The 20,813-nt window shown below is 43.0% G+C and overlaps 1 long non-coding RNA gene across 1 annotated transcript; it reads right to left on the bottom strand.

Annotated features, from left to right (window-relative positions):
* Positions 1–4,983: 4,983 nt before the first annotated feature.
* Positions 4,984–6,542, bottom strand: LOC140504670 (uncharacterized). Its single transcript, XR_011967188.1, has 3 exons — positions 6,456–6,542; positions 5,327–5,517; positions 4,984–5,190 (listed from the first exon to the last, which is right to left on the bottom strand). It is a non-coding gene; the product is annotated as an uncharacterized lncRNA (long non-coding RNA).
* Positions 6,543–20,813: the final 14,271 nt, after the last annotated feature.

Below are 20,813 nucleotides of genomic sequence, written 5' to 3'. Positions count from 1 at the left end.
AACATCGGGTTCCAAGGCCCTAGGCATTGATCTCACCTGATTCATCGCACCTGATCTACCTTCCTGAGGGCTGCCTTGGGCTGAACTCTCCCCGAGAGGAGCCTTACTTGGTGCCACTTAGGGCTGTCCCTGATTGGGGGTGGAGACCAAAGGAAGGCCAGAGTTCCAGAGAGGATTACCTTATGTTTGTTTTGTGTCTATGAATTTATGCACCTGATACTCCCTCTTGTTACCTTGCCTGACCCCCAGAATGTAAGTTTCTTGAGGACAGGGATTGCTTCTTTTTCTGCCTTTGTCATCTCTAGCACCCAGGGGTCTGCTAGGTGGTGCAGTGTACTGGGTCCAGAAATCAGAAAAACCTGAGTTCAATTCAGCCTCAAACCTAGCTGTATGACCCTGGGCAAGTCACTTAACCCTGATGGGTCCAAGTTTCTCATCTGTACCATAAACTGGGAAAGGAAAGGGCAAACTAATCTAGCCCCAAAAGGGCTCGTGAAAAGTCGAACACAACTGAAATGACTGAACAACAAATTCCTAGAACCCAGTGCAGTAGTGTTGATTGGCATCACATGGAATGTGGGAGAATCCCTACACTCTGCTACTTCTTTCTCTTTTCGGGAAGAGACTGGAATCTACTGACTTTTCATTCCATAAGGCTGACCTGGATAAGTAATAATAAAAATAATGAGAAGTAATAATAGTTAGCATTCATATTACACCAGCTATTGTGGTGGATGATCTACATCCCCACGTGGCTCCATGATGTGGTGAAGAAGAAAGAAACAGGCAAGTGAAAGAAGACAGGGCAATTCCGTTTATTGATCCAGGGACAGGGTATTTATAGACAGAAACTGCAAGTCTATGTGACATTCTGCTCATCTCCTGTCCTAGTGGTTTGGCCAGTCTTATTGTCTTAAATACTGTTAGCCTAGAAGGCATCTATTTTACATATCCCTTGTATTCTGTAGTTATCTTGTTTATCTCATGGAGATAGTAACATCCAGGGGGCATGGAGAGCCATTCCGGATGATCATGAGCACAGTCTCAAAGAACAGTTTCCCTGAAGATCTATCCTGAACTTGTCAATCACACTCTATCCTGGCCCTCAACAAGCTATGTGTGATGCACTATGCTAAATGCTTTACAAATATTATCTTATTTGATCCTCACAGCAAGCCTGGAAGATAGCTGCTACTATTATCCCATTTTATTGTTGAGATGACTAAGGTAAGGAGCAAGATAGTAGGTGTCTAAGGCTGGATTTGAACACAGGACTTCCTGACTTTCAGACCTTGAGATCTGTTTCAATAGCAGGGAATGGGCTGGATGCCCCATTCCTATAGCACATTAAAGTTCACAAGTTACTTTTCCTCTTAATAATCCACTATGGTACATAATTATTGTCTCCATTTTACAGATCACAAGTCTAGAACCCCAGGGAGAGGTGAGTTGCCCAGGGTCACACAACTAATAGGTGAGTGAAGCTGGGATTCAACTCCAGTTCTCCTGCCTTCAAGCATCCCTATAATGCCTTTCCTACTGTGTTTCCATGCCTAGGAAGAGGCAACCTATCTAGGACAGATTGAAGGAGAGAGAAAATAAAGACAGAGACAGGTTATGAAGTACAAAGAGTGTTAACTTGGCAGTCAGATTGTTTTAACTGCTTGTGTCTCAGGCACAAAAAGACTAGACTATCTCTTAAGTCCCCTCCAGCTGTACAGCTACAATGGGGGCGTAGTGTGTAAGGCCCTGAGTCTATAGTCAGGACAGACTAGAGTCCAGTCTTTCATACTTGCTAGCTGTGGAATGCAGAGCAAATCAGTTGGACTCAATGACCTCTAATATACCTTCTAACTCTACATCTGGGATACTAAGCTGTTCAATTTTTTTCTTTCCAGTTGAATCTATGATTTTATTAGCATAGGGAATTCTCAGTGAGACAACTTCATCAATGAGAATCAATACTAATATTTATTGCATTTGTGATCTTGAAGTGTTCTTTGGGGCACTGAGATATGAAGTCAACTATCTACCCAGGGCAGAACAACCAGGCTGAGTCAAAGAGGATACAGGGACCAAAGTAATCTTGATGCCAAGGCCTGTCAAGCTGCCTCTGAGATTGTCGCTATGGGTCAGGTAAAATGAAATGAAGGGCAGATCCAGGGTTCTAGATTGTCAAGACCAGAAGGGAATTTTGAAATCTACACCACAACTATTTCATTTGACTGATGAGGAAACTGAGGTCCAGAGAGGAATCATTGGATTGAGATGTAAGAGCTTAGTCCCATGCCATTATTTTCTAAATGACTTCCAGAGAGTCATTTGCTTACTCCACACAATTATTTAAGGGCAGACTGAAGAGCAGTACTTACGTCTCCTAAGTTGGCAGACCCCCCAACAATCAATCAAGTGCTTTTCACTGAAACAGACCCACTTAGGGTAGGGTGGTAGAAATGGCAAGAAGGAACACAAGACAGATGACAAAAGAAGCTTAGAGATGATCCAGGGACCAATTGGCAGAAAGGTAGTAAAAAGGAGAAAGAGGAGACTTAACCAAAAAGGAGTCAGAGGTTTTGGACCCTGGGTAGGTGATGGAGAGGACACTGGAGTCATCTACAGAAACAGGGAAATCAGGAAATAGAGTTGGTATAGGAAGGAGGAAGGTGAGTTTGGTTTAAAATCTGTTGGATATGAAGACAGGTGAAATATCCCAGCTGAAACACCCTAGTGGCCTACTGGACTGGCACTGAGGAGAGAGGTCAGACCTAAAGATAGAGATTTGGGAGTCATCTGTATGAAGGGTTTTCAAAGACAGTGAGCTCCCTGTTTCTGGAGTTCTTGAGGCAGATGCTGGATGACCCCTGGACTAAGATGTTATAGTGGGGATTCCTGTTCAAGTATTCATTGGATAGGATGAGTGAATGGATTTTTCTAAAAGCATTTATTAAATGCCTACTATATGCTTAACACATTAAAATATAAAGTGCCCTCAAGATGTTTGTGTTCTAATAGGAGGAGACAATACATAGGTAGCCAGTGGTGGCGGGGAAGAGGTTTTGTGCTGGGGAGTTCCAAGTGGGGACCTAGGGCAGCCTGTTCTTACACTCTTTACCGAAGCAGGGGTAGGTAGGATTGATCTGATTACCATTCTCAGAGCAAGAAGTAGGAAGTGGAGTGGGGAATGGAGGTAAAGCATGGGCTGGAGCCAGCTAGAGATACTCAGGAGAGAACCTTTCTTCCTCATCTATTGCCTGGATGCAGGGAAACGAGGCAGGCAAATGGGGGTGCTCATGCCAAAACCATGGTTTCCTCCATTCTTCCAAAACCATGGTTTCCTCCATTCTTCTGGCCTGTTTCTCTACCTGTAAAATGAGAGAGCTGGAATTTTAGGTTCTAAGATTTTGTGATTCTAGGTGAAAACTGAAGCCTTGAGAATGGATGAAGTCTCTCTCTGAAGGAAGGGAAGAGAGGGAGGGGGAGAAGGAAGGAAAGGTAGGGAGAGAGGAAGAGAGAGAGAGAGAGAAGAGAAAACAGGAGGGGAGAAAGAAGAGAGAGGGAAAGAGAAGAAGGAGAAAGGGCAGGAAGGAAAAGAGGGGAGAGAGAGAGAGAACAGGAAAAGGAAGAGAAGAGGGAGGAAGGAGAGAGGAAAGAGAAGAGGACAAAAGGGAAGGGGAACCAGAGAAGGAATAGTCAGAAAGAAAGGAGTCTGAAGTACATGATCCAGTTATTTCTTCCATGCACTTTTTCTCTGCTCTCCACACTGTCTCTACTTTGCCACCACCTCTTTCTGTCCTTTAGTTATTTTGCCTTTGCATATCTTTGTACCCTAAAGGGGCTGCATCTCCCTTCTGACTGGGAGTACCTTAAGTGCAGGGTCTCCACCATCAAAGAAGCTCCCAACTAGGGCAGGGAACTTGCCTGTTTCCCTCTGGCTATCTCTAGTGTCCAGCCCCAGGCTCTACTTTGGACACTTAGGAATGGGTTCCCACCCCACTCCCTGCCACATCCACAAACACAGCTGGCATGGATCAGGAGTGGAGATTTGCCCCAATTGGGCAAACCAGCCTGAACATGGAGCCAGTAAGACTTTGCCATAGGGGAGTGACATCCAGAGCGATGTGCTTCCTTTATCTCCAGAAGGTTGTATTTCCTTCCCATTCAGACTACTGTTCCTGAGCCTTGACTCAAGGCTCTCCACTGTTCTGTACCTTCTGGGGACCAGGGTTAGGGGCCTCCCTCTCCTGGTATAATTGTGTCCACATAAGAACTGTCTTAGGTAACTGGGTGGCGCAGTGGATAGAGCACTAGATCTGAAGTTGGGAAGACTGGAGTTCAAATCCTGTCTCAGATACTCATTGATCATATGGCCTTGGGCAAGAAAATTTAACTTTCTCTGTTTCCTCATCTATAAAATGGGAATAATAACACCTACTTCCCAGCATTGTGATGATCAAATGAAATAATGTCTATAAAGGGCTTTATAAATGCTAGATATTATTAGTCTGGGCCACCTCCATATTCCATCCCCCAACTGTTTATTGATGCTTTTTTTTAATATCACAGTCATTTCTGGATATACTTCTCCCCTCCTGTCTCCTCTACCTCACCCCCCATTAAGCAAAACCAATGAACCCAACAACGCATTTAAACATTCTACACCTGTGGTCTCCTATTTCCTCATTTCCTCATCTCTTCCCAGGGGCCAAAAATGATTATTATAGTTACTTGGCATTTGACTACGTTATACTGTTCTTTGCATTTTTATTATTAGAATCATTCTATCCTTCTGAGTGTTTTTGCCCCAGGTTAAAAAAAATTCCTTTGAGACCAGGATGTAGCTTGTTCAGTTGTCCAATTTTCACTGACCTCTTCTTGGTTAGACGAGTCTCAAAGATCTCTGTCCAGCTTCATTCTTAGGATGGAAGGTAGTTTAGGAAGGAGTCTTATCTGATCTGACTCAAAAAAAACATTCATGATTCATAATATAGTTAGGTGCCTTTATTGCCTTACAAAAATACATAATGAAGAGACTTTCAAAGGCTTGCTCAGTAACTCCAAGGGCAAGGCTTGGGTTATTCAGTTAGGTCTGAGGACCTCCTGAGGGGTAGCGGTCAGGGGGATGGGGCATTCCTTGTGCCTCCAGATGTCCCTGCCGTGGGATCGCCTGGGCTTGCCTTGTGGCTCATTCACCTGGAAGCAGCAGCTATTTAAGGAGATCTGGGCTCTAACTCCACCACCAGCCTGCCCCAATCCTTCCCCCCATACCCACCCACCTCCCACTCCCCCACCCACACCCATACCCATTGACCTTGGTGGCCAACGTTACCAATTGTCACAAATGTCAGTGGGGTTCCTGGAGCTGGGACAAAAAAGTAGCCCACTCACTCCCACTCTCTTGGTCTCCGATTTCACCAAGGCAGGTGCTGGCCCCAGGGTCTCTTTTCCATTCCACAACTGGCTGATATTTTCAGGCTGAATTGCTGCCTCTCATGCCATAGTTGTCTGCCCTGCTGATCCCTACCCCCACCAAACACACATTGCTGCTGGGATCTGTACCCCAACTGGGTTTCGTATCCCTGCTGGGGTAACTGATTACAGCACTCCTCATAATGCTACCCTTTCTGGTCTTGGAAGTCATCGTGCCCATCAGTCTACTAGCTACAGAAGAATAACCATGATTAGTCAAAACAGTGTTCAATGGGAAGAGCCCTGGGTCAGAGACCAGAGTTCAAATTTGAGCTCGGCTCCTTCCTACTTCTGTGATCTTTTGGAAATCACTTTTCCAAGTCTCAGTTTCCTCATCATACAGTGACTGAGTAACTCAGTAAAGAACTGGTTTGACTGCCCCTGTTAACTAGGGAGGTCAAACTAGATGATTCTTCTGGTCCCTTTCAGCTATGCATCAATGATTCCGTTCTTAGGTGATGACCTCCAGACTCTTCCCACCCCAACTTCTCCTCCACTGGGATGTGAAGAGTTCCGTAGTGCTCAACTGCCATCTCCTGAACAGCTTTTGTGAATGAGCATTGCCCCTGCCAGGGAAAGGCTATAGGGTCACTGTGCTTTCAGGAAATTCACTCTTTGGTCTAACCTAAATCTACCCCCATCTCCACTGACCCTCTTGTAGGACTGTTCCTGAAAGTACCTGGCTTAAGACCATCCCTGAGGAATTTGGCATCTAGGAGCTCTGGTGAGCCATACTTGGAGTCTTACCCCCAAAGATGAAATCATCCTCCCAGAGTGAACCTTTAGGGAATCCCAAGGGCAGGATGGAAGGAATGGGTAAATGGGACATACGTGAACCTCAGAATTTTACTAGTGCTCCCCACCCCCAAAATTCCTCACTACCATTTATTTCAGGCTCCCTCCCAGGGGAATCAGTGCCCTCAACAGCATGGAGTAAAGTGAACTCTAAGGTTTAAGTCAGCATCAATCCACGCCCCCAGCCCACTTACCCCTAGAGATTACTCTGTAGGCCTGTCCTACATAGTAAAGAACTGTTCTTGCAGGAAGGGGCTTGTTCTCTGGCTACACAGGATACAGTCCAGTGACTGATTGACTCAGTAAAGGACTGACTTGACCAACCGGCTGAGCCAGGAAATGAATGAATGAGCCAATGAATGAACACAATGGATGGGTGTGAAAGTGAGCAAGTGAAGGAATGAGGGAGTGAGGGAATGAATGAATGGATGGAATGAGTAAGTGAATGATTGACTAAGTCCTGCCAATGCTCCCTTCTCTATTGCTGTGATTCATTCCCACCTTTATCCTTATGCCGCTCCTATCCCATTCCAAACCCTGATCATCTCTTACTTGGCTAATTGTAATTGCTCCTAAATTGGTCTTCCTGCCTCAAATTTCTCCTCTTCTTTCCAATCCATTTTTCTTCACAAGTGCTAAAATAACCTTTCCTTCTTTGGCAACTGGAGGTGGTCCCACCCAGGCTAGAAATTCAATAGCTACTCATGTCCCGATCCCCATGCTGATCTGCACTGAAACTTTGGTCTGCTCTGTTTCCCACTGACCTGTGTTGGTTCACTCCTCAGACAGACTGGTGGCCCACGCTGGGGGATTTCCCTTCTGGGTGCTACACAGTACAGAGCCCAAATCAGCTTTAGCCCTACTGAGGCTCAGAACTTCCCAGCTCAAATGATCCACCAGCCTTAGCCACCCCAGCAGGAAATTATTAGCATGTGCCACCCCCTCCCCTCAATAATCTCCCTAAAGCATGTCTGACCTTTTCACAACCTTGGGTGGCTTGTTGGCCAGAGGACAAAACATACATTCCAAGACTGAGTATTTAAGGCCCTCTACCACTTGGCTCTAACCGATCTTTCCAGAAGAATTTTGCTTTACTCCATTTCATGCACTGTGTGTTCCAGCCAAATGAAATTACTGGCTGTTCTCTGATTTTGTCTTATCTTCTCTGCCTCTGTGAATTCACACAGTCTGCTGGCTCTCATCTGCCCTGGCCAGAATTTGCTCTCCTAATCTCTACCTGGTGAATTCCTTCTCTTTCTCCAATAAGATTCAGTTCAGGTGCTACCTCCTCTATGAAGCTTCCTCTAATCCTCTTCTCCCCGTCAAATTGCTTATAGTTGTTTCCTCTCCTCCTTTTCAATCACCTTCTGCTAGGTAGGATGTTGGAGTGGAGAGATAGCTAGACTTGGAGTCTTAAATATTGGGACTTGAATTTTGCCTCTGACACTTATAGTTTATGACCCTGGCTAAGTCACTTCCATCTTCCTTGGCCTCAGTTTCCTCATCTGCAAAATAAGGCTGGCAGGGGGTGTGAGGGAGAGAGAGAGATGGACTATAAGATCTTTGAGGTTTTTCTAGCTCTGGAGCTCGGATTCTTTGGTATCTCTTGTGCTCCAGGCAAGTACCCTCCATGCATCTGGAAGCTCCTTGAGAACAGGGGCTGCATAGCTTTGTATCCCAGACACCAAGTATGGTACCATGTATATAATAGGTGCTTAATAAATATATATCAAATTGACTTGAGAAATTAGCTAAGTGGCTGAAAGAGCAGCTTGCCACCTTTTCTCTCTCCATGACTGCTGGCCTTCTCCAAGGTTCTGTCCTTGGTCCTGCCTTCTGTTCCATCTCTACTATCTCCTTTAGCAATCTTGCTCCCTTAGGCAGCAAGCTCCCTAGCTCTCACACCTCTCTGCAGATAACAGGGACCCTTCTCCTAAGCTCCAGACACATCTCTAACCACCTGTCAAAAGATGATGGAGCTGCAAGGGACCTTGGGGGTCATCTTAGCCAACCCCCTCATTTTATAGACATCTTTACTTGGATGTCCCACAAAGATCTCAAATTCAATACACTCCAAACTAAGCAAATTATCCCCACCCACCCACCCAAACTTTTCCTCCTGTGGCATTCTTGCCATTTAACCAGGCTCCCAAATTCAGTTGATTTTTTTTTTATCCTTTTCACCACCTTTTCTATCCAATCAGTTACTAAGTCTTGTGCATTCTACCTCTGCAATCCCCCTAGCATTCATTCCTTCGTCTTTAATCTCACAGCCTTCAAACTAGTATGGGCTCTTAATTGCCACCCAAATGGATTATTTCAAGAGTTTCTTTATATAGGTTTTACTGCCTCTACTTTATACATTATCTTCCTTATGTCCTATCAGTTTTCTCTTAAGAAATCTTCAATGGTACCTTACTACCTTTGCAATATGAAGCCCTCCAGAGGGAAAAAGTAGAGATATATAGTACTACTGGCACAAACTGGGACTGTTCTACTTTTCCAGCCTTATCTCATACTATTTAATTCATTTTACAGGTTCATGGAGCTACAAGGAATGGTCAGAGGCTATTGAAACCAGCTTCCTCATTTTACAGATGAGGAAACTGAAGCCCAGAGAAATTGAGTAACTTGATCAAGGTCTTTTAGGCAATGGACAACAAAGGTACCATGCTTTTCAATGTAGTAAACCTTTATTAAATGCCTCCTAAGTCCAAGGGAGGAGAGAACAAGCATTTATTAAGTGTCTACTATGTGGAAAGCATTGTACAAAACGTTTTGTAAATATTTTCTCAGTTGATCCTTGCAACAATCCTAGGAGGCAGATGCTATTATTATTTCTCTTTTGCCACTGAGGAAACTGAGTCAGACTTGCTCAGGGTCATGAAACTTGTGAGAATTTGAGGCAGGATTTGAACTCTGGTCTTTCTGACTACAGGCCTACCGCTCTGTCCACTGTGCCACTTAGCTGTCCAAGATACTATGCTGTGCATTGGACATACAAAGAAAAAAAAAGGAACGTCTCTCTTCACCCTCACCCAGAAACTTGTATTCTCCCACACATGTGTCAGTGATATGAAGTGTGTGCAAATATGTACATACGAAATAATTTGAAGAGGAAGAAAAATCAGGGAAGTCTTTATGAGGACATGCTAAGTCTTGAAGGAAGAAAGGATTCTATGAGATGGAAGTAAAAAGGAAGAACATTCTGGATGTGGGGGATAGGTTATGCAGAGGTAGGAAGAAAGGAGAGAGAATGCTGAGCTTGGACACATAGAATTCATACTCTGTGTTCTGTCCAAACTCAACTACCTGGTGTCCCGCAACATGTTTTGTATTGACTTGCTTCCTGGTTTTTACCGAAGATATTGCCTATACTGGGAATGCCCTTCTTTGCTTTCTTCCTCCATGTGAATAGGAATACCAGTGATATTCTCATCACTTGTGTGATTGAAGTTGAGGTAGCATGAAAAGTGGATGGGTGCTTGTCATGAGAGCCAGGAATACCTCAGTTAAATAGCTGCATCGAAGAAGGACTAAGAACATTCCCCAATTGATAAATGGTCAAAGGATGTGAATAGGCAGTTTTCAGAAGAAGAAATCAAAGCTATCTATAATCATATAAAAATGCTCTTAATCACTATTGATTAGAGAAATGAAAATTAAAACAACTCTGAAGTACCAGCTCATACCTATTAGAGTGGCTAATATAACAAAAAAAAAGGAAAATGTTGGATTTTGGAGTGGATGTGGGAAATGACAGTAATGCACTGCTGGTGGAATTGTGAACTGATCCAACCATTCTGGAGAGTAATTTGGAACTATGCCCAAAGGGCTATAAAACTGTACGTACCCTTTGACCCAGCAATACCAGTACTTGAGCTATATCCCAAAGAGAATAAAGAAAAGGAAAAATGACCCATATGTACAAAAATATTTATAGCAGTTCTTTTTTTTTTTTTGGTGGCAAAGAACTGGAGATAGAGAGGATATCCATCAATTGAGGAATGTCTGAACATGTTGTGGTATATGAATGTAATGGAATACTATTGTGCTGTAAGAAATGAGAGGCAGAATCATTTCAGAAAAACCTGAGAAGACTTACACAAATGCAAAGTGAAGTAAACAGAGCCAGGAGATCATTGTACGTAGTAGCAGCAATGTTGTAAGGATGATCAGCTGTGAATGACTTAGCTATTCAATGATCATGACAATTCTGAAGGACTTATGATGAAAACTGCTATCCATCTCCAGAGAAAGAACTGATGGAGTCTGAACGCAGATCAAAACAAGTTTTTTGCTTTCTTTATTTTTCTTGTTTTTTGTCTGTGTTCTCTTCTGCAACATGGCTAAGATGAAAATAAGTGTTGCATGACTGAACATGTATAATCTTTGCTAAGTGCTTGCCTTCTTAAGGACAGGAAAGGGGATGGAGGGAGCTTGGAACACAAAAATTGTATATAAAAATGCTTTTACATGTAATAGAGAAAAATTTAAATTCTTTAAAGCAAAAAAAAAAGACTAGTAAAAGTGTATTTGCTTTGTATCACACAAATTTACTCAAAAGAGCTTTAAATGGAAAAGGAAAGGGAAGGAAGCAAACTGCTCAAGTGTATCCAGCTAGACAGACACCATAGAGACCATCAGACACTGTAGAAAGAATAGTGGTGAGGTACTCGGAAATTAACAGGAAACAAATTCAGCAATAAAGAGAGGAGTCGGTAATAAAATGTAGATCCTTCAATGTCTATGCATAAATTTATGAGGTGTGGGAAATAAGCCAGCTAAGCTAGAGGTTGAAATCCTGACAGGAGGAAGGAAATTCCATCCAACAGATACTGCTTTAACATGATGGGATAAGACACAAGTGGAATCTGGCATGGTGCGGGGGAATAGGCTTTATCTAAGGGGAATAAGAGAGGTAAAAGAGGGTGGAGCAGGGTAGCATATACAGTATACAGTTCACTCAGGTGAGCTAATCCAGAACCAGAGAGAAAGCCAGGTAGAGGGCATTTGGGTGAAGAATACCAGAGGCAGAGATGGAAGTGAAAATGTCATTGTTAACTACAGTCATAGTTCAGAAAACAGATCCAAGCCTGGCAAGAGATGTGGAATTGTAGGCATGTTCTTATTGTGATTGTTTGGATGTTTTCAGTCATGGCAGACATTTTATGACCCCCCTATTGGGGGGGTGGTTCTTTGTAAAAGATACTGGAGTGGTTTGCCATTTCCTTCTCCAGCTCACTTTACAGAAGAGAAAACTGAAGTAAATAGGGGTAAGTGACTTGCCCAGGATCATATAGCTAGTAAATATCTGAGGCCAGATTTGAACACAGGAGGATGAGTCTTCCTGACTCCAGGCCTGGCACTTGATCCACTGAGCAACTGAGCAGCCCCATTGACTTTTTCTGCCCCAATCAATGGTTTCGCCATTTGCTCAGCCTCTTGTGGCCAAAATTCTGGTTATTTGATTCCTCTTTCCACTGCCTTTCCTAATCAGTTACCAACTCTTGTCTGTTCAATCTTGGTAATTCCTCCTGCATTCATTACCTCCAAATCAGAGAAATTCTTGGCTTTCTTTGATGATGTCATCCTTTTAAAGGTATAGGAAGGCATCCACATGGCATAGTGGACACAGAGCTAGGTTTTGGAGCCAGATAGACCTGAGTTCAAATGCTGCCTCTAATATGTAAGTGACCCTAGGTAAGAACCCTAACTTCTCAATCTTCTAGGCAACTCTCCAAGAGCTTTGGGGAAGGTGCTGATTGGCATTAGTAAAGAGAGTTCCTCACTGGGACCTCCCAATGACAACTGAAATCATAGGTTGAGTAAAAAAAATAAAAGTGGAGGAACCAACAAAGGTAAATTCTATTTTGGGTGTGATTCTCACCAACAGAGTAGAGTAGGTTGTTGTAGTGGAAGTGATTAGAGCCTTGGGATGGAGATGGGAGGTGAGGGGGAGTGATTGACACTGTGGGATGGAGGTGGGAGGTGGGGGAGAGTGATTGGAACTTTGAGGAGGAAATAGGGGAATGCTGGCTCCATCTTAGATTTTGTGATACAGAAGGAGAGGAAAGTCAGGTATGGTGTGATATGCACCCTAAACCTGGGGGGAATTCATTTCAAGGGTTCAGATAAAGGATAGTTGGAATTCCATTGGAAGAAAATTCTACAGGGAAAGTCAGCGTAGGAAGAGTGGATATTCACTCAAGCATATAATTTGTCTGGAAGGAGAAACAAATCCACTTCGGAGGAGAGAAAAATGTCCACCAAGGCTGAAGAGGATCAGCCAACTTACAAAACTATATGTGGACATCAGAAGAAAGGGTAAGGTAGTAGTCCTACCTCTTTGCTGAGATGACAGACTGGAGAATGGTGCTCAGTACTGGACTCTACAGTTTAGGAAGAGAATACTGAGAAGCTGGAAGGTGTTCTGCAGAGAAGGCTGACCAGGATGGGGAAGGGCCTTCATTTCATGTCACAAGAGGATCAGTGGAAAAAATTAAAGATTTAGGTTAGAGGAAAGAAGACTGAAAGTGTGTGTGTGTGTGTGTGTGTGTGTGTGTGTGTGTGTGTGTGTGTGTGTATTGGGGAGGGGAAGCAGGACAATCATCTTCAAGTATTTAGAAGGCTAATATATAGGGAAAGAGTCTTCTGTATGTCTCCAGAAGTCAGAACTAGGAGCAATGGATGGAACGTGTAAGCGCAGACTATTCAGTTTTTTTGTCTCTCCATCCTCAGTGCCTTGCACAGAGTAGGTGCTTAATAAATTTGAATTGATTGGATGCTACCAACAGGCAAATTTCTCCTAGCAATCAACTTCCTAACAATCAACTGTCCCAAAGTAGAGTGTATTCCTTTGGGAAGTAGTGGGTTCCACCTCACTGGAAGTCTTTATAGGCTATGATTATGTTGTAAAGAATTCTTGGAAGGGTGGACTGCATGACCTCTGAGGTCCCTCCCAACTCTAAGGATCTAGACTTCCATGAAATGCTAGGATTAGACTGGGGGCTTCTCAAGATTAGGAACAGGGACCATATCCCCAGCTACTGTGTCCTCTGAAAAGGACCTTATATATTCATCTGGCATATATTCTGAATATACTTATACATTGTCTCCCTCATTGGAATAGAAACTCTTTGAGAGCAGAAACTTTTGTCCACTTCTGTCTTTGCATCCTCAACACTTAGCACAATGCTGCCACTTAATATCTACACTTAAAATGCTTATTGATTGACTGATCTTAAACCTTGTGTTTTTCAAGGCTCTGTGTACAAGGTCCCAGCACACAGTAGGTGCTTAATAAATTTTTAAAAAATTTGTATCAAATGAATAACTGAGCAAGTGAACAATGATGGGATTTTTGAAGGGCAAAGGTCCAGTTAGCCTAATTCCCCCATATTACAGATAGGGAAGCTAAGCCGTAACAGGAAGATGGGGCTACTTGGAGACTCCATAGCCAACAAATAGCAGTGTTGGGATTTGAGCTCAGACTCTGTGACTCCAAATTTAGTCTTCTTTATATCATTCCTAAGAAATGATTTAGTGAATGAAGGAATTTTACTTGGAGGTGACAAGAACTAAAAAAACCCCAGGAAATCTCAGGTCTTGGGGACAGACTACGGAAACAAGCAAGATGTCTCAGATGGGAAGGGAAAAGAGACAGGCTTCTTCCCACTCTCAGAAGATCTTAGGGAAGGGAGAAACTGCAAGGGGTCAGAGAAGAAACCTCCCTGCCCTTTTTTTCTCTCTGCTCCCCTGCCTAGATCTCATCAAGGATCTGAGCCGAGCCTCTTGGGGGTATTTAGGCAATGACTGGTAGCCTTGTTCTCAGGACTGTCCAGGGAGAGTCTGACCCATCCTAACCTTTTCACTTTCCTGCCAAATGGCCTACCCCAAGCTAGAGCTCTCTTGGCCAAAGGCTAGAGCCAAGGCTGAACTGGGCCAGCTGGCCATGGTGCCTTCTCAGCTCCCAGCAGGGATTTGTCTTGAGCCATTCTCCAGAGTTGCATCTGATGTGGTCAGGGTATTGGAATCTCTAGAGGCCAACCTGGAGACGCTGTGGCTCAGCTATGAAGGCAGTGCCAGCTTTTGCAGTTCTTGTTTAGGAGGAGATGAGAGCCATCTTCCATGGGTTATTCCTGAGCCTGCCAGGGCTCTGCCCAGCCCAACCCAGAAGGGCCTGAGGGCACTGGGCCTGACTTAGTCAAAGATCTCCCAGCCAGCTTTGTACCGACTCCTCGGGAAGGTCTTTTTGACTCCTTGGGCTTCTCAGGGAGGATGTTTGTAAGCTGAAGGGTCCTCTATCCCAGGATTTCCTAACCTCCAAGCTGGAACTATGGAGAGCCCTCAGGAGGCAGCACTTCCCATGTAAGGACTCTTCTAGGTCACTTATTAATAGCCACCTCTCCTATCAATTCCTTCTTTACCCATTTCAACTTCCTTCTCTCCAGAAGTTTCCCCATCATCCCTCTTTCCCTCTTTTTTCTCAACTTTTAATCTCCATCTTCTCTCTTTTCCCCTTCTCCTTTTCCTCTGCCTTCAATTCAACTAACATTTTTTAAGTAACTGAAGCCTAGTCAGTCAACAGTCAACAAGCATTTATTAGGTACCTACTAGGTGTCAGGTACTGAGAACTATATGGTGGAAAGGCCACTAGATTTGGAGTCAGAAGATCTGGGTTTAAATCTGATTTCACAATTTACTTGCTGTGTGACTCTGGAAAAGTCATTTCACTTTTCTGTCTCCCTTTTCTTACTTGTAAAATAGGAATAATGGTATTTGTACAACAGACCTCAGAAGATTACTGAGAAGCTCAAAGTATATAAAGACCGTATGGTTTTTAGAGCTGGAAAGACCTTGGAAATCATTTAGTCCAACCCCTTTGTTTTTACAAATGATGAAACTGAAGCCCTGAGAGGAGAAGAGACAGACTTGCCCAACCAAGGTCATGCAGATGCAAAGTGTGGGCTTGAGCTCAGATCTCCTGAACTCTTTGTCCAAGGCTTTCCCCTCTATATCACTTCCTTCTCTGCCCAAGGTCTTGTGCTCAGCTTGTGGGAGATAGGAGGGTGTTGACATGGAAAAAACCCTGGATTTGGAGTCAGAGAACCTGGACTTAAATCCCAGCTCTGTTACTCTGTGCCTCAGTTTCTTCATTTATAAAATCAGGGCCTGCGCTAGATAGCTTCCATGGTCCCTTCCAACTCCAAATCCGGTGATCCTCTAAAATAAGACCGAGTTCCTACTCAAAGGATAGTATCCAAGTCTGGCTTAAACATTAATGAGGACCTCACTGGTGTCCAGCCAGACTGGCCTTCTTGCTGTTCCATCTTCCATGGACTTCCCTCTCCAAGCCTTCGTACTGAGTATCCCCCATGCCTGGAATCCACTCTCTTTTCACTTTCACCTCTTGAAATCCTTCTTTCTCTTCAAAACTCAATCTAAGTACCATTGTCTACATGGAACCTTTCCTGATCTTCCCCCTCCCCCCCAATTAGTTTGTATTTATTTTTTATAGACTTGCATTCCTCATAGAGGGTGAGAGGTGGTAGGTGGACCATCAGAACATTCCACTGATACCTTCAAGATGGCCAGGGGAAATGAGGAAAACCTGGAGCACGTTGGATGGACCACGTTGGATGGATCTCCTGTGGCAAACTGATGGGAGGAGATAGATAAGAGTCACACAGAATGGGCAGACATGGGTAGAGTTGTGATCTGCATGACCTGCCTCATTGGAAGCAATTCCCAACTTGATAGCATCACAGATACATTTGAGTGTTTGAATATTGAGACAGCTCAAATTCACTTTTATGTCAGCATCCCCAAGTCCTAGCACAATTTTTGGCATAAAATTGATGCCTAAATTCATTGTTGGTGGAGCTGTGAGTGCATCCAACCATTCTGGAGAGCAATTTGGAACTATGCCCAAAGGGCTACAAAAATGTGCATACCCTTTGACCCAGCAATATCGCTACTAGGACTATATCCCCAAGAGATCATAAAAATGGGAAAGGGTCCCACATGTACAAAAATATTTATAGCAGCACTCTATGTAGTTGCCAAAAACTGGAAGTCAGGGGGATGTCCATCAATTGGGGAATGGCTGAATAAATTATGGTATATGAATGTAATGGAGTACTATTGTGCCATAAGAAATGATGAACAAGAAGACTTCAGAGAGGCCTGGAAGGACTTATATGACCTGATGCTGAGTGAAAGGAGCAGAACCAGGAGAACTTTATGCACAGCAACAACCACAGTGTGTGAGAGTTTTTTCTGGTAGACTTAGATTTTTGTAATAACACAAGAACTTCTGAAAAAAAAAAAATCCCAATGGTGGACCTCAAGGCAAAATGCCTTCCACACTCAGAGAGAGAAATATGGAAGTCATTCACATAATGTAGCAGATCATGTTTGTGTATGTGTACCTGTTTGTGTATCATGTTCTGATTTGTTATACGGATTCTTTCGTTTATCTTAGTCTGACTACATAGCATGACTATAGTGAAAATATACTCAATAAGAAAGTATATGTAGAATCTATACAGAATTGTATGCAGTCGTGGGGAGGGAGGGAGGTAGTGGGGGGTGGGTGGGGAGGGATAAAATCGCAATTGTATGGCAGTGATTGTTAAACATTAAAAAAATAATAAAAAAAAAAAATAAAAAAAAAAAATAGATGCCTAATAAGTACTTGGTCAACTGACTGATTCACAACCTCCTAAGGCAGAGTTCCCTGAAGGCATCTGATTGTATTGGTCTAAAGAACATAACTCTGAGCAGGACCTATGGCCAGACTCCTTCAGACAGACACTTACAGGTATATATAAGGAGCCAAAGACCTGCCAGACACTGGGGGTAAAGGGCTCCCTTTCCTTCTGACTTCCTACCCTTGTGCAAACCCTGCCATATGTACTTCCACCATCTTTGTTACCCTCCTTAGCTTTCCCCACACCCCACCTGAACCTTGGACTTTGCCTATGGGACACTGGGTTCTGATAAGTTAGCTTTCTCCTTCTAACGCCGAGCACCAGTCATTCATGACATTTCTCAGCCATCTCCACACCAGACCCCTGAGCATACCCCTTTTATGTCTTTTAAGTGTTGTTCCCCTCTCCCCTCCTCCCCCTCACTATAATGTAAGTTCCTTGGAGTCAGGAACTGTCTTACTTATCTTGCATGTATATTCATGCTCTTTCACATACCTACAGAGCTCCACAAATCCAACTCTAGGCTAAGCAGCCCTGTTTCCTCATCCACATCCTTACTGATTCACTTTGAAAGAAAAGATGGGAAAGATAGGCTCAGATCAAAGATTGCTCCAAGAAGCTTCCCCAGGGCTACCGTCTCTAAGGTCTAGGTGTCCTTGGAGGAAGCAAAGGTGATGGCAATGAACTACAGACAATGGTCCTGTATCAGTGGTGATCACAGGTAGCTGGAGGTGGGGACAGATGAGGTGAGGTATGGTGATAAGAGTTAAAGATCAGACTGCCTTGAAAGATGGCAAACAATTCTGTTACTCTGTGTGAGCTTGGGCAAGTTCTCCTTTTCCCTGAACTTTGGTTTCCCCACCAGTTTTCTTGACTCTAAAAAAAAGGAGTTTGGGTATAATGATTTCTAAGACTCTTTTGGCTCGAATATTTTGGGTTCTAAGATCCCTTCTATCACTAACATTCTAAGTTCTATGTTCTAAGTTTTAACATTCCATATTCTGCGTTCTAATATCCTATGTTCTCAGACCTCTGCCAACTCTAAAAATGGATATTCTCAAACCCCTTCCTGGGGACTCAGGGACTATATGGTTCTATGACTCAAGAATCCAAACTCTTGGAAAGGTCCTAGGAACTAGATTGGTCATTCTATTCACTTCTTTCCCTGATAGATGAACTGTTAAGTTTAAGTGAGTCAGTTTGGTGAGATAGTAGAGCGTGTAGGGAAGTAACGTGTAATCCATGCTCCAAAAGGAGGCTGGAATTGAATTAGAAAGGACTTTCTGTAACCAACCAAAGCACAATGTTATTCTTTGCTATGAGGAATCATGACACCTTTTGGGAGAGTTAGGAAACTTCCACAGGGTTACATGTGCTAGTATTAGACAGTTTAGGACTGGCTGAAGCATACCCTTTAAGAACCTCTGGATTATATAATCTCTAAGGCTCTTCCAACTGTAAATCCTCTAATCATACGAGGCAGATTGAAATCTATTTAAGGAAACCCTTCCAAACAATCAAAACTTTCCAAAAGTGGAATAGGTTACCTCAGGGTGTAATTCTCCATCATGGTAGTTCTTCGAGGGGAGACTAGATGGATGTGCATGTGTTAGAGACGTTATAAAAGGGGTTTCTGTTGAGGTCAAAGTTGGACAAGCTGACTTTGGAATTCCTTCCATCTCACACATGCTGTAATTCTCCCACTCTTGTTTTTTCAGAAAAGAATTCTCAGGATTAAATACACTAGAGGGTTATGGAAAATTTCTGTTTGGCATAGAAGCAGCCACATTCACATATCTTGATTTTATCAAGGTATTTGATGAAGTCTCTCAGGGGTGTGCCGGAGGTGGTTCTAATTGCTTCTTGACAGCCAATTGTTAAATGTTCTGTGAGAGCAAATCAGCAAACACTACAAATCAGGGCTTGTTTTAGGGTTTTGTTGCTTGTCTAGGCTTAAGAAATTGGTAGAAGATATGTTAATAATGCAGATTAAACAAATTTGTGTTGTGCATACACTGCCACCCCCTTCCTTCTCCAGAAAGCTGGTTTTTAAACATTCACCAGCATACCACTGTTCATGATTGATCATTCTGGAAAAGAGAGTGATGTGTACTAGATAAGAATGCCTCAATGTTTTTCATCTTTTTACAGATGACTCCTAGATCTATATATCTGGCCCTACTTTTTCCTCAAGCTCAAATCCCAGCTTCCAACTCTCTACAGAATAAGTCAAGCATCTAGGTTGGCACAATGAACAGAGTTCAGAGCTGAAGTTAGGAAGATTCATCTTTCTGAATTCAGATCTGGCTGCAGACACTTACTAGTTGTGTAACTCTGGGCAAGTCATTACCCCTATTTGCCTCAGTTTCCTCATCTGTAAAATGAACTGGAGAAGGAAATGGCAATATCTTTGCCAGGAAAATTCCAAACAGGATCATGAAGGGTCAGATACAACTAAGCAACAAAAATATCTCAAACTCAAAATATATACAATGGAACTAATTTTCTTTTTTTCTACTTAAGAGTATTTCATTTTTTTCTAATTACATGTGAAGATAGTTTCCAACATTCACTTTTATTTTTTTTTAATTTAACTTTTAACATTTATTTTCACAAAATTTTGGGTTACAAATTTTCTCCCCTTTTATCCCCTCCCCCCCCCCAAACCCAAGCATTCTAATTGCCCCTGTGACCAATCTACTCTCTCTTCTATCCTCCCTCTCTGCCCTTGTCTCCGTCTTCTCTTTTGTCCTGTAGGGCCAGATAGCTTTCTTTACCCCTTAACCTGTATTTCTTATTTCCTAGTGGTAAGAACATTACAGTTGATCCTAACACTTTGAGTTCCAACTTCTTTAGCTCCCTCCCTCTCCACCCCTTCCCTTTGGAAGACAAGCAATTCAATATAGGCCAAATCTGTGTAGTTTTGCAAATGATTTCCATACTAGTTGTGTTGTATAGGACTAACTATATTTCCCTCCATCCTATCCTGTCCCCCATTACTTCTATTCTCTTATGATCCTTTCCCTCCCCATGAGTGTCGACCTCGGATTGCATTCTCCTCCCCATGTCCTCCCCTCTATCCTCCCCCCCACCCTGCTTGTGCCCTTGTCCCCCACTCTCCTGTATTGTGAGATAGGTTTTCCTATCAAAATCAGTGTGCATTTTATTCTTTCCTTCAGTGGAATGTGATGAGAGTAGACCTCATGTTTTTCTCTCGCCTCCCCTCTTTATCCCTCCACTAATAAGTCTTTTGCTTGCCTCTTTTATGAGAGATAATTTGCCCCATTCAATTTCTCCCTTTCTCCTCCCAATATTTCTCTCTCACTGCTTGATTTCATTTTTTTTTTAAGATATGATCCCATCCTCTTCAATTCACTCTGTGCACTCTGTCTCTATGTATGTGTGCGTGTGTGCATGTGTGTGTGTGTGTACTCCCACCCAGTACCCAGATACTGAAAAGTTTCAAGAGTTACAAATATTGTCTTTCCATGTAGGAATGTAAACAGTTCAACTTTAGTAAGTCCCTTATGACTTCTCTTTGCTGTTCACCTTTTCATGGTTCTCTTCATTCTTGTGTTTGAAAGTCAAATTTTCTTTTCAGCTCTGGTCTTTTCATCAAGAAAATTTGAAAATCCTCTATTTCATTGAAAGACCATTTTTTCTCCTGAAGTATTATACTCAGTTTTGCTGGGTAGGTGATTCTTGGTTTTAGTCCTAGTTCCTTTGACTTCTGGAATATCCTATTCCATTCCCTTCGATCCCTTAATGTAGAGGGTGATAGATCTTGTGTTATCCTGATTGTATTTCCACAATACTTGAATTGTTTCTTTCTAGCTG

This window comes from Notamacropus eugenii, chromosome 5 (genome assembly GCF_028372415.1).
Source record: "Notamacropus eugenii isolate mMacEug1 chromosome 5, mMacEug1.pri_v2, whole genome shotgun sequence".
Lineage (NCBI taxonomy): Eukaryota > Metazoa > Chordata > Mammalia > Diprotodontia > Macropodidae > Notamacropus > Notamacropus eugenii.
This window is presented reverse-complemented; position numbering and strand designations above follow the sequence as displayed.